This window comes from Marmota monax, unplaced genomic scaffold, assembly GCF_021218885.2.
Source record: "Marmota monax isolate L192 unplaced genomic scaffold, Marmota_monax_Labrador192_F-V1.1 WCK01_AAM20220418_F8-fsc00913, whole genome shotgun sequence".
Taxonomy (NCBI): Eukaryota; Metazoa; Chordata; class Mammalia; order Rodentia; family Sciuridae; genus Marmota; species Marmota monax.
Window position 1 is genome coordinate 1 of NW_026692198.1, and position 12,217 is coordinate 12,217.

Below are 12,217 nucleotides of genomic sequence, written 5' to 3' on the forward strand. Positions count from 1 at the left end.
AGCCAGAACTGGAGCCTTCCTAGGGAACAGTGATTACTATGTTCTACAGATGGCTTAGAAGACAGAAATGAGGCTTGTTCCATATCACTGGTAGAGCTTGGTGTGTCTAGGTGTGTCACCTCTCAGGGAGGGATAGGCATCATCCTTTACAAGCTGAGTCCAGATGAAGGAGTTGGCTGTTTTCAAGGACCTGTGTTCATCTGCTATTCATCACAGTGACAAAAAATGCCCCAAAACAACAATTTACAGCAGGAAAAGTTTATTTAGGCTCATGGGTTCACAGTTCTCAGTCCATGGTTGCCCCAGCTCTATGGCTCTGGGCCTAAGAGTGAGGCACAACATCATGCAGCAGGGTATAGCAGAGGAGAGCTGTTCAGCTCATGGAAAATGGGAAGCAGAGAGACAGGGAGGAGCTTTGGGGACAAAATTATATTCCCGAAGGGCATGTTCCCAGTCACCTAACTTCTTCAGCCAAGCCTCACCTACCTACTGTTAACATCCAGTACAGTAGTCTTCAAATCCATCAAATGGATTAATCCATGATTAGGGTCATGGTTCTTGTATTGTAATTATTTCAGCTCTGAACACTGCTACCTTGTCTAACATAAGCTTTTCGGAGGACATCTCACATCCAAATCATAATAGGGCAGGTCATGTTGTAGAAAAATAGTTTCTCTTTCAAGAATAAGAGTCCTTCCTCTCCTTGAGATATTCAGTGGGCAGCATGACAGTGGACAGCCACAGGCTGGGAATGGTGCTCTTGGGCTTCTGGTCCATGCTTACTTGGCCTTCTGACAAGCCGATGGCCATGGTGGCCAGTGCTGGTCCTTCCGTTTGGCAGAATGCACAGATGAACTGGCTTTAGTGTTTCAGGCAGCTGAGGATGTGCTGGTACTCAAGATGAGTGGAGGGTTCCAGGACCCAGCAATGGACAAGGCCGCAGCCCATCCAGCACTGGTTCAGTTCAAATTCATTTTAAATTTTCTGATCACATCAGGGGTAAGTTCCAGGGTAGTCCTGGGAATCATGAGCCACTAAATGTGTGTATTTTTGGGGGGGAGGGGGGAGAAAGGAGAAAACTGGTCCTGTCCAGAGCCACCAGAGCCCATGTCTGTGCAGAATGTACCATCAGTGTTTGTCTTCATTGGCTAGAATTCTCTTCTTCCTGGCCACCATCTGAGGGCTATGGCTGGGAGTCATCCATGGGGCATGAGTCTCTGCAACTACTCTCAGGTGAAATCCAATGGAGTCACATGAGCCCTTGAAAACCCATAATGAGTCTGTTGAGCAAGTTCCTGCATACCTAACCTTGGGCAAGTGAACTAGTGATGCTCAGCATGTGACAAAAGACATGAGTGTAAACTCAGGTGATGATTCACTCTTAGATACTTTCTTGCTTTCAATTTAGCCCACACATCATTAAATGCACCCTTTTAAAGCAATCCTCTCTCCCACCTCAGGGAATGCATCCTGTGCACAGACTCAGATGTCTTATCCATCACCACCATCTAGTTTGACTACAAAGTCTCTGATTTTCAAACTGTGTGCTGTGAACTCTGGTCAGGAGAGGTACTTCATAGTTTGGGGGCCTGGAGGAGGCTCTGAGCTTTATCCCACTACCTGCTATTACTCTTCTCTGCCTTAACAGTTGATTTGTATTTGCTTTTATGACTTGGGGTTCTTTGTAAATTTTAGGTTTGAAAATCCATGTTTTGAAATTTTTAGAAAAAGGTTAAAAAGTTCTGGTTTAGGCATTTTGATTGTTTTTGAGGTTGCTTCTAGTTTTAACATTCTTTAATTATCTGTACCCATTTTCTTACTTGCTTGAAAATATACATTCTGCCTTTTAACCCCTCATACCATCTCTGAGATCTGTTGTAATCCCACAATCCCAGGCCCAGGGTTGGGCAAATCAGAGGGTTTCATGAATGTCTGCCAAATCTGTGAGTGAGCTCTGGGCTAACTGCTGGCAGTGTGCAGGAAAGGGAGGGGACAGAGAAAAATTTTTAGTATGTTGTAATAGGTCATCAGTGACATTTCACTAAACATGTTGTATCCTACACTGGGCCTTGCATCTTAGTAAACTTTCTTTTTCTTTAAAACAAAGAAGTAAACAAATAATCAAGGCTGCCCTCATTGCTGGTGGTCATGACAATGAGAGACGAAAATGCCTTTTATGCCTCAGAGTTGTGAGCAATGTCAGCTGGCTCTATTAGCTCCTCCTATGTTTTTTCAAGTCCATCCTTTTCATGTTTGTTTAGGCTTTTGCCACCTGCTCTGTACCCTTTCCATCAATGGACATTGCTCTTGCAATCTCACTTGATCAGGCCTATGCCTTAGTAACTCACCCTCCACTGTTTGCACTCTGTGAGATCCTGGGCCAGAAGGTTCTGGTTCTGTGTTGTGACTCAGCTCTTTCCACCTGTTTAAATTAAAATGCTATATCACCACTGATCTGAAAAGAGGATCATTGTCTGAGGAGTCTTTTGGTTAGATAGAAGTCTTCAAGGATGCAGGGCATTCTACAAATTCTGTCGTGGAGAGTGGGCTGTTGATGAAGAGCTACTAACAGGTAGTGGAGGACAGTTGTTGAGGAGCAGAAAGTCCCAGCCTGATTCATTCTGGGACTGGTATGTTTCCTCTTTACTAGGGAGATGCACATAGAGGCATGGTTGATTGTTCTCGCCAACTAGATGGAGCACATCCCCAGTGCATTTCATGGTGCTGAACAGGCTTGCCTGTTCTCCACAGTGTTGAAGTCATGGCAGTGGCACCACACTAGGGGCCAAGAGACTGGGGTGGGATTCATGTGGTATTTGGTATCTGTAATTTTTTGTACCACTTATGTTCTTCCTGCAGAGATGGCAGAAGCTAACATTTGTGTCTCCTTTCAATCTATCTGGCCTCTCCGTGTTGTGTGTGTCCGTCTGAATTGAAATGGAGCTTTGTATTCTAGGACCCTTTATCCCTTTATCCCTTTATCTGTGTTTCACAGTTCAGCACATGTATAATCTGCTCCTCCTTCTATGCAAATTATACAACTAGCCTGGCTCTCAGCAAGCAGCTTCTGTATCTACCACAATAATTCAGTTCCGTTGCAACCAAGAAAATGCATGCAGTATGAGGCTTTGTGCCCTTTAAAGTGTGTGTACACACACACACACACACACACACACACACACATATATATATATAATTATAAATTGCCATTAATTATATACTCTATTATTAAAGAAGTAACATTTTTGGATTTGATTTGATGAAACATAACAGAAACAAATATCCACTATTAATTGTAACTGCTGATTTTAAGATACATCATATTTAGAAGTTTAAATGTGAATAAATTTGTCTTGCAAAGATGGACTTTTTTTTTTTGAGTAGCTTGCCTTTTTTTCATACAATTTATCTTAGGTGCTAAAATAACATTGCTCTAAAACACACATAATTGAGCTTTACAATATGGGATTAGAAGAAACAAATTTACATTGGTAATATGAGAACTTCTGAGGGAATTTTGTTGTTTCATTAGCTAAATAATAGCACATTGCATTTGATAACGTAGAATTTTTTAATTTATTATTATTATATTTTTTTACTTCTCAGTATGCTTATCCCTTTTGTCATTATGCATTTGAGGAAAAACAACAAATACTAAGTTTAATCTCATCAAAACCAGAATCCATTTATATTAAAATAAAACAACTAGGAAAGAATTCAAGATATACATTCCAAATTCAAAGTACTTTATGAATTGCTCCCTTTAGTTAATCCATTTAACAGTTAGTTAAATGTTCTGAAATGCTAAAAAAAAAAAAAAACACAAAACAACAACAACAAAAACGTACAATATAGGAGTCAGGAAGGTGACCCATGCCTGTAATCCCAGCAGCTATGGAGGCTGAGTCAGGAGGTCCTGAGTTCAAAGCCAGCCTCAGCAGTGGTGAGGCTCTAAGCAACTCAGTGCGACCTTGTCTCTGGATATAATACAAAATGGGGCTGGGATGTGTCTCAGCAGTTGAGTATCCCTGAGTTCAATCCCCAGTAAAAAAAATAAATAAATAAATCATTTTATGCTAACTTGTATTTTTAAATATTAAGACTTCAGTGTTAGGGGCTGGGGATATGGCTCAAGCTGTAGTGCGCTCACCTGGCATGCGTGCAGCCTGGGTTCGATCTTCAGCACCACATTCAAACAAAGATGTTGTGTCCGCCGAAAACTAAAAAATAAATATTAAAATTCTCTCTCTCTCTCTCTCTCTCTCTCTCTCTCTTTGAAAAAAGACTTCAGTGTAAGAAAAAAAGCTTTGATTTGTTATAGGAAGTTTCTGAATTCATCATGGATGTGTGTTCAGCAAAAACTCTTCCTTAAATTTCTTTTTTCCAGATCAAAAGTAACTTCAGCAAAAGTGCAGTGAGAATCATATCTAAGGTGTGTGAATTATAGAATTCTTATTTATAACCTTTTTGTAAGAGGAAAGTATTTAAATATTTGACAAAAATCACATTTAGAATACATCTTTTTTGATTTACAATCCTGTGATTTTCTGGAATACCTGAAAAATCTTCTAAATGAGATATCCCATTAAAAAAATACTACTTAGGTATTTAAGCATGTATTAATGAGACAGGGCACTTATAGTCTGATATTTTGGCTTTAAGTTCCTGAGGCTTCAGGAGAAATCCAACCCAGTTGTAACCAACTCTTGATAAGTTGTATGGTTGAGTGTAATTGTAGTGTACATGTTGTTATGGCATCAAAGTGTTGGCCACCCACCCATCCTGTGTGGAATTCAGTTGGAGAAGAAAGTAGATGCAGAAGTGGGGAAGGTTTCCCAGAGAGATATTGCTTCATTCCAGCACTACTGTTTGAGAGTCTTCAACTGGGTGAAGAGGGACTATATGGAGCATGTGGAATGGAGACCATCTCTAGATTTCTGTAGTTCCAAACTCTGTTAGGATGTTGTATACAGTATCTGTAAGATTATAGTGAGGAATGAGTTTGAGATGTATGTAGAGAGAGGATCATAGTCTAAGGCAAATTGTTTACATTTTATTCTAAAGACCTTTACAAGTTTTTGAAGAATTTCAAGTAAAATAATTATTATTTTTGTGACCATGGACTGGAGATGGGTCATTGGGGAAAGGGAAGGCAAGTAACAATGTTGATGGCAAGAAGGTCACTCATAAAATATATATAGAGATAGATAGATAGTTTTAGTTGCAGTTGGACACAATACCTTTATTTTATTTTTATTTGGTGCTAAGGATTGAACTCAGCATTCTGCATGTGCTGGGTGAGCATTCTACCACTGAGCTACGACCCCAGCCCTAGGGGTGCTCCTTCTTGCTTACACCACACACTCTCCATGAGTATATCTTCTAACAGCCCCATGTACATGGCCTCAGCATTTTACACTTTTTAAAAAATATATTTTTAATATCTTAGTTTTATTTATTTATTTTTATGTGGTGCTGAAACGCTAGGTGAATGCCCTACTGCTGAGCTACAACACCAGCCCTGCATTGTACACTTTTTACACCATCAGTAGATTTATGGGTACTACTATTTTTATTATTATGAACATTCCATTTGGTCTTACCTCTTGAAAGGAAAGCCTTCAAAGCCATTATACATTATCCCACTGGGCAGAAAACATCCATCATGTACCATCATTTAAATGTCAAAATCACTTGGGAACCAAAAGCAAATATGCAAGGGTTCATAAAACTGAGTGTGTGGCCTCTTTGTTCCTGTTCTGCAGCATTGTGTTGCAGGTGACATACTACCATTACCTTTGGAAGCTTTTTACCCAATTCATATGAGAGCCTGCATTAGAGAGAAGTTTAGAATGCAGAATGAAAGTGAACAATGAAAAAATAATCTGAGTATTTTTCTCTCTCTACCCTTATGTACTGAGAGATGATTTTAAAATTAAATAAGTCTGTTTTAGAGTAGAGTGTCTTAGGGGTCATGAATTTGAACTTTTCTCCTATTTTGAAACCGCTTCTGTAGTACTCTACTAGATATCAACTGACTTTTTCTTCTTGATCTTCATTCATGGTGATACACTTGGTTCTTCATCATATTAATTATTATTCCCATCCTATGATATTAGTATAAAAGGTAATCAAGTTTTCATGTTTAATGCTAGTTACTTTTTATCTTTGTCTTCATCATCTTATTATTATTATTACATTTGTTTTTCAGAAAAACCCGTTTCCCTTGCCAAGAGTTCAACATTCTGTGTTAAAAGTCAGTGGCCAGATTAGAGCAGATTATGCTAAGTGAAGCTAGCCAATCCCTAAAAAACAAATGCCAAATGTCTTCTTTGATATAAGGAGAGTAACTAAGAACAGAGTAGGGTCAAAGAGCATGAGAAGAAGATTAACATTAAACAGGTATGAGAGGTGGGAGGGAAAGGGAGAGAGAAGGGAAATTGCATGGAAATGGAAGGAGACCCTCAGAGTTATACAAAAGTACATACAAGAGGAAGTGAGGGGAAAGGTAAAAATAATACAAGGGGGACAAATGAATGATAGTAGAGGGGGCAGAGAGAGAAGAGGGGAGGTGAGGGGAGGGGGGATAGTAGAGGATAGGAAAGGCAGCAGAACACAACAGACACTAGTATGGCAATATGTAAATCAATGGATGTGTAACTGATGTGATTCTGCAATCTGTATATGGGGTAAAAATGGGAGCTCATAACCCACTTGAATCAAAGTGTGAAATATGATATATCAAGAACTATATAATGTTTTGAACAACCAACAATAAAAAATTAAAAAAAAAAAAGTCAGTGGCCAGAACAGCAGATCCTGTTATTCTACACCATCTGTATCACTGGCTGTTCATTGCCTATGTCTTTTTTTCCTTTTCCAAAGTCAAAATAATCAACTAAAATAAGAAATAAAAAACAATATTTATGTACCCAATGTGTTCAGTTCCTATGTAGAACTTTGCATACCCAGGAGTCCACGCTCATCAGTTTTTATTACATTGCTATTTACCTATCATTAAGTGATTGAATTTGGTGGTGGTGAGGAGATTTGTTGAGTTTAGTAAAATCTTCCAGTATTAATGGCTTATTTATTTAAGTCACTTTATGTGTCATTTTAAAATGGTACCTTATGAGGACTGTGAGTCATCCTGTATAGAGTTTTCACATTTGTTTTTTTTGTTTGTTTGTTTTTTTTGATTTTCCAATGAAAATACCAAATTCGTAAAGAATCTGTTTCTACCATGATAGTTTTAAAATTTGTAGGGTAATTCTTTATAAATAGAAAGCAAAAAAAGATAGCTTTTCATATTTTCAGCTCTTTTTTTAAATGGTCATCTAGTCAACAAATATTTACTCATGCTTCCTTAGGACTTACCCTCAGAGGAGAGTACCTGTTGAGTAGTGAGTAAAGGTAATGTTAGGTTAGCATTTACTAATCATGATGGCATTAACAATATAAAGAAACTTTACAGATCCCTGGAGGATTTGTTGTTATATACCAAAAAGCCTACTCCTTGGTATTCACAAATCATAAATAGACCTATTCGGAACCCTGAGGTAAGAAGTCCTATGCTAACAGTTGTGGGCTTATAGAGAGTGGTACAGTTTACCAAATTATTGAGGGAGCAGAATGTGTCTATACTGCCTTAAACAAGAAGAAAGGAAACATATGGGGAAGAAAACTTGCTTGTTTTCTTTCTTTTCATCTTTCCACTATACTGCAAAGACCATGAGAGGTCTGTGCTCTACAAGGAGGGTTGAAGTCCTCCCCTCATACATATTGTGTAGCAACCAGAATGTCACTGTGCATACCGAAGCATCTAGCTTTCTAGCCAGGAAGCTGCTTCTGTCTTTCTATTGGTGCATCCTCTTCACATAGCAGACATGCGTGCATGGGACTCATCCACATCACATATTTCCTTCCAATTCTACTCAACATTAAAGAGTGTTTCCATCCAACTTGAGGGCAGGACCATTCTGCTATAGAAAATGTAGAGAAGTAAAGGTCTCAAACACTTTTGCTTACTTATTTTTGTGGCTGTGATTCACCATATTTCTTATCTTTATTTTATTTTACTACCCAGTGGAAGAAGACACAGAATAAAGTTCACAATCAGGAAGAGAATCTATATCCACAGCCAGTGATCAGCCGTTGCACTCTCTGGGAGACAAATGAATGGGAACCAAGAGAAAGGGGACCATACTGATAGGAAAATGAACAAAACTGAAAAAGAGAAGAAAAAACAGATAAAATGAAAGTCAAGAAGGGAATGCTGAAGGGTTTGGGAGACATGTTCAGGCTAAGTCTTTACCACCATATACCGGAGAATTTTTAAATATGCAGTCATGCACTTAACAACAGGGATACCTCTGAGAAAAGTATCTTGGGTGGTTTCTTCATTGTACACAATTTTGGAACTTACATGGTATAGTCTACTGCATGCTGGACTGTGTGGTACATGCTATTATGTATGTGGTCTGTGGTTTACCCAAATTTTAGGTGGCATATGACTGTATGTTACGGTGACATTTAGATAAAAAACACAAGAAACACACATTTGAAAACAGTATCTTTCAATACAATGAAAATTATTTTTATCATTTCCAGTATTAGCTACTGCACTTTTACTTTTTTTAGGATTTTGCTTTAGTTATTTCAGCAGGCTTGAAGATGATATCTTGCCAACCATGTAGATAATCCTGAGGAGGAAGAAGGGAGTCCTCTTTATCTTCACTCTGTACAACAGGAAGAGGCTCATGTTCTTTTTGTGTGTGTGGCAACAGTGGTTCATTATCTACACTTAAAAACCTACAGTTCAAGTTGTGGTAGCATATAAAGGTCCACTAATAGCAAGTCTAATAAATATTATGTTACACATAGAGCTTCAGTTAAGCTGTGATGATTAATTTAATACTAATTACTTTAGTTTGCAAATATTGATAAAACATTATCTCTGCCTATTTCTTGACAGTTGTTTTTGTGTCCCTAAATTATACTCTAGGATTACTTAGCATATCATTTTTACAATCATTGCTGTACAATAAAAGTGACAAGTTGTTCAGAAGTTTCACTGAAATTCCCCCATAAATGTTCATCTAAGGTGATTTATAATATTCAGGTATTTATTGTTAAATATAAATATTGCCTGTTTGTTCCATAAATTAAAGCCCTAAACATATCAAGATGATGATTTAAAATTCAAATCATATAGCACAGTCTCTTGACTTTTCAAAAAGTCATTACTCTATGTTATGAATCCCTTTCTTTTAACTTGTTTAATTGCAGAATGTAAAGAAGATATTTATTTTCATGGACTTATGATCCTCAGGTTGACCTCAATAACTCAGGGTGTTACATGCATGTCAGATCTGGAAACTTGAGGAATCAGGACTCAGCTGGAAGGTTACACAACACAGCAGATGTGTTCTATAAATGTGGTGAAGTCAAGTGCATGCAAGAAGCAAAATATAGATTCATATTAACATTAAATATGGCCTGTTCACAGTATTATCTTTAGTTTAAAATAAGATTCATTTCTCCAATGATTCAGAGCAGTGAGATCTTCATCATTTTTCATTAGACTTTTTTCTTTTTTATATACTGCTCCTTCTAAGTCCATCTTCAGCCAAATCATCTTTCTTCATTATATTCCATGTCTAAAAATATTAATGGAAACAAATAACTCCTACTGCCCTTTGTTTCAGGTCCTGTGTTAGCCAGAGGGCTTTCTTTCCATATATACAATCTAACACTTCAGACACTGGCACCTATGCAATGCACAAGACACAGGCTGCTGTACATGAATTAAAATTTAAGGAATTTGTGCTTGGGTCATCTTTAAAATAGAGAATAATAGGTGGAAGGAAATCTGAAACCAATGCAGCACAGTCACAATTCTATGACATATTGAAAACCAATGGCTTGTTTGTTTTCATTCATGAATCAAAATTTATCTGATAAATAAAAGGGTTCTGGACTTATTATGATGTAATGGGTATAGAAATTTCTAGTCTTTTGGGATTACTTTAATTATACATCATCTTTGTCTGCAATTTGCAACTTCAATGGTCAATGTACATTTTGTGGCCAGAGGAGTAGACTTTGAGCAAAATGAATATTGTTTTAAAGGAAGCATGAACACTTCATGACCCTCTTTTTCTTAAATGGTTTGCAGAACATTATATGAAGTTTTCTTCAGATCCAAATCCATAGAAGTTACCTATAATCTGTAAGTAAAGCCAGCCTTGTAGCAGGAAAAAATTTACCTATTTATAACTTCAAAAACCTACATACTCTTGAAAATCAAATTATATATTCAGTGGCAGGGGCTGAACTTTATTTCATTTTATTTTTCCTTTCTTTTTTGTACTAGGCTAATATTTTTCCAGTATTTAAGAATGGCTGCAAAGAAAATCATAGTTACCTAAACTTCTCTGGATACCTGGAATCATTGGTTTGATAAAGTCATATCACATTTATTTATTTATGAGAGTAGTTTTTATAAATTGTGCAAATCATTGTTTAACCCAGACATTACTAAAAATTATGTAGATCATATAAAAATAAGAAATAATTGATACTCAAATTTCATCACTTCTTAATTACTTTTACCGTACCATAATCCCAGTTAATGAGATTATCTGTACCTGCTTATATTTTGGAATTAATATATGTTTATATATATATATATATATATATATATATATATATATATATATATGGAATTAATATATACACTTAGTAATGAGATGGCATCAAAACTATAGATAAATTTGGGTAGGACCAAAATCTTCATAATATTCAATCCTCTAACCTGTCAGCAATGGATTCTGCCATGAGACTGGATCCCATTCCAGCAGAAGCAGCACAGTTTCTGGCAGGATGGAGGTGAGGACAGTGGAAGCCAGGAGAGGGGGTGCTGGAAAGTGAGGAATCATAGTTCCACAGGCACCTGGAGAGGGGATATCCAACAGAAAAGTGAATGAAGGGCCAGGTGTCACTGGGATGCTTTCGTGTGGGATTACAATGAATGCAGCAGTACTCACATGAATCTGAGAAGAGGCACTGGAGGAAAGCCCAGTAAGTTCTCTGATCCTTGTAGCAGCTGAGGGTTGCTGGAGCTGATGAGGACAGGAGGGCTGAATATCATGGAGTGGCAGTTCTGGGATGCATGAAAGGACTTGCATTCCATGAGGAAGGAAGTGAAGGAGTGCTGCTTTATTGTGTTCTTCTTGGTGTTGGGAGTGTTTTGGGGCAGTGCTGCTCTGGGCTGCTGCTGAGGTATATGTTTCAGCATCAACTCCTGTCATGGGAGGCTTATCCCATTCTGTCAGCTGCTTAGCAGCCGAGTTAATTCAATGTAGGAAATCAGAAATATTTCTATTTTGTCTGCCAACATTCATTCAGCACAGCTTACATCCACTCTTTGGATCACAGTCAGAACATCATTCTTAACAAATGGAAGGTGGTCATTATGTGCTTCCTTGTCTTTCACTTCAAAGTCATAAAATGCTTTGCACTGGGGTAGGGGCTGAGGTAATGATTTAATAATCTGCACTAAGTTGGCTGGGAGAAACCATGGATACCATTGACTTACTCTATGGAGCCAGCTTTTATCAATATGAGTTCAAAAAATGATGATGTCACATTTGCTGAATTTAAAGCTCCAGGTTCTTTTTCTTCACAGTTGTATAATGCTTTAGGACATTGTAACAAGTAGACCCCTCACTGAGTCCTTCAGGCTTGCACCTGAGTCTGCCATCCACACTCGGAGCTCTACAGATCTTTTGCACTACAATTAGACATAGTGGTGCCCTGAACCTTGAATACATCTGTGCAGTTGGTCACACTGCCCCCACTGGCTAGGTTTCCAAGGCCTCTGCTTGATGCCATCTAGAAGCCTGACCAGCAGGATGTTACCTGGAAGCTCATCACAGGAGCCAACAAGAGTTCTCCACTCGGGACAACTGAGGGACCCTACAATCCCAGAAAACATGATTTGCAAAACCTGTGCTGGCAAGGCAAGACATTTGCAGAAGCACCAGGACACTCCAAAAGATACAAGGAGGCAGATTCATTCATCTTTATGTACTTTAATGAGAAAAGGTGTTAGAAATGTTCATAGTTGTGTGCAGCTCTTAAAATGACTCATGTAACATCCATTTCAGATTTTGCTCTTGCAGCTTGACTCCTCCTCCTTGTTCTTGGTCCACAC

General features: G+C 38.0%; 1 pseudogene; it reads right to left on the bottom strand.

The window, feature by feature from the left end:
• Window positions 1-10,811: 10,811 nt before the first annotated feature.
• On the bottom strand, window positions 10,812-12,084 carry LOC124080369 (E3 ubiquitin-protein ligase SH3RF1-like; annotated as a pseudogene).
• Between the last annotated feature and the right edge of the window lie 133 nt (window positions 12,085-12,217).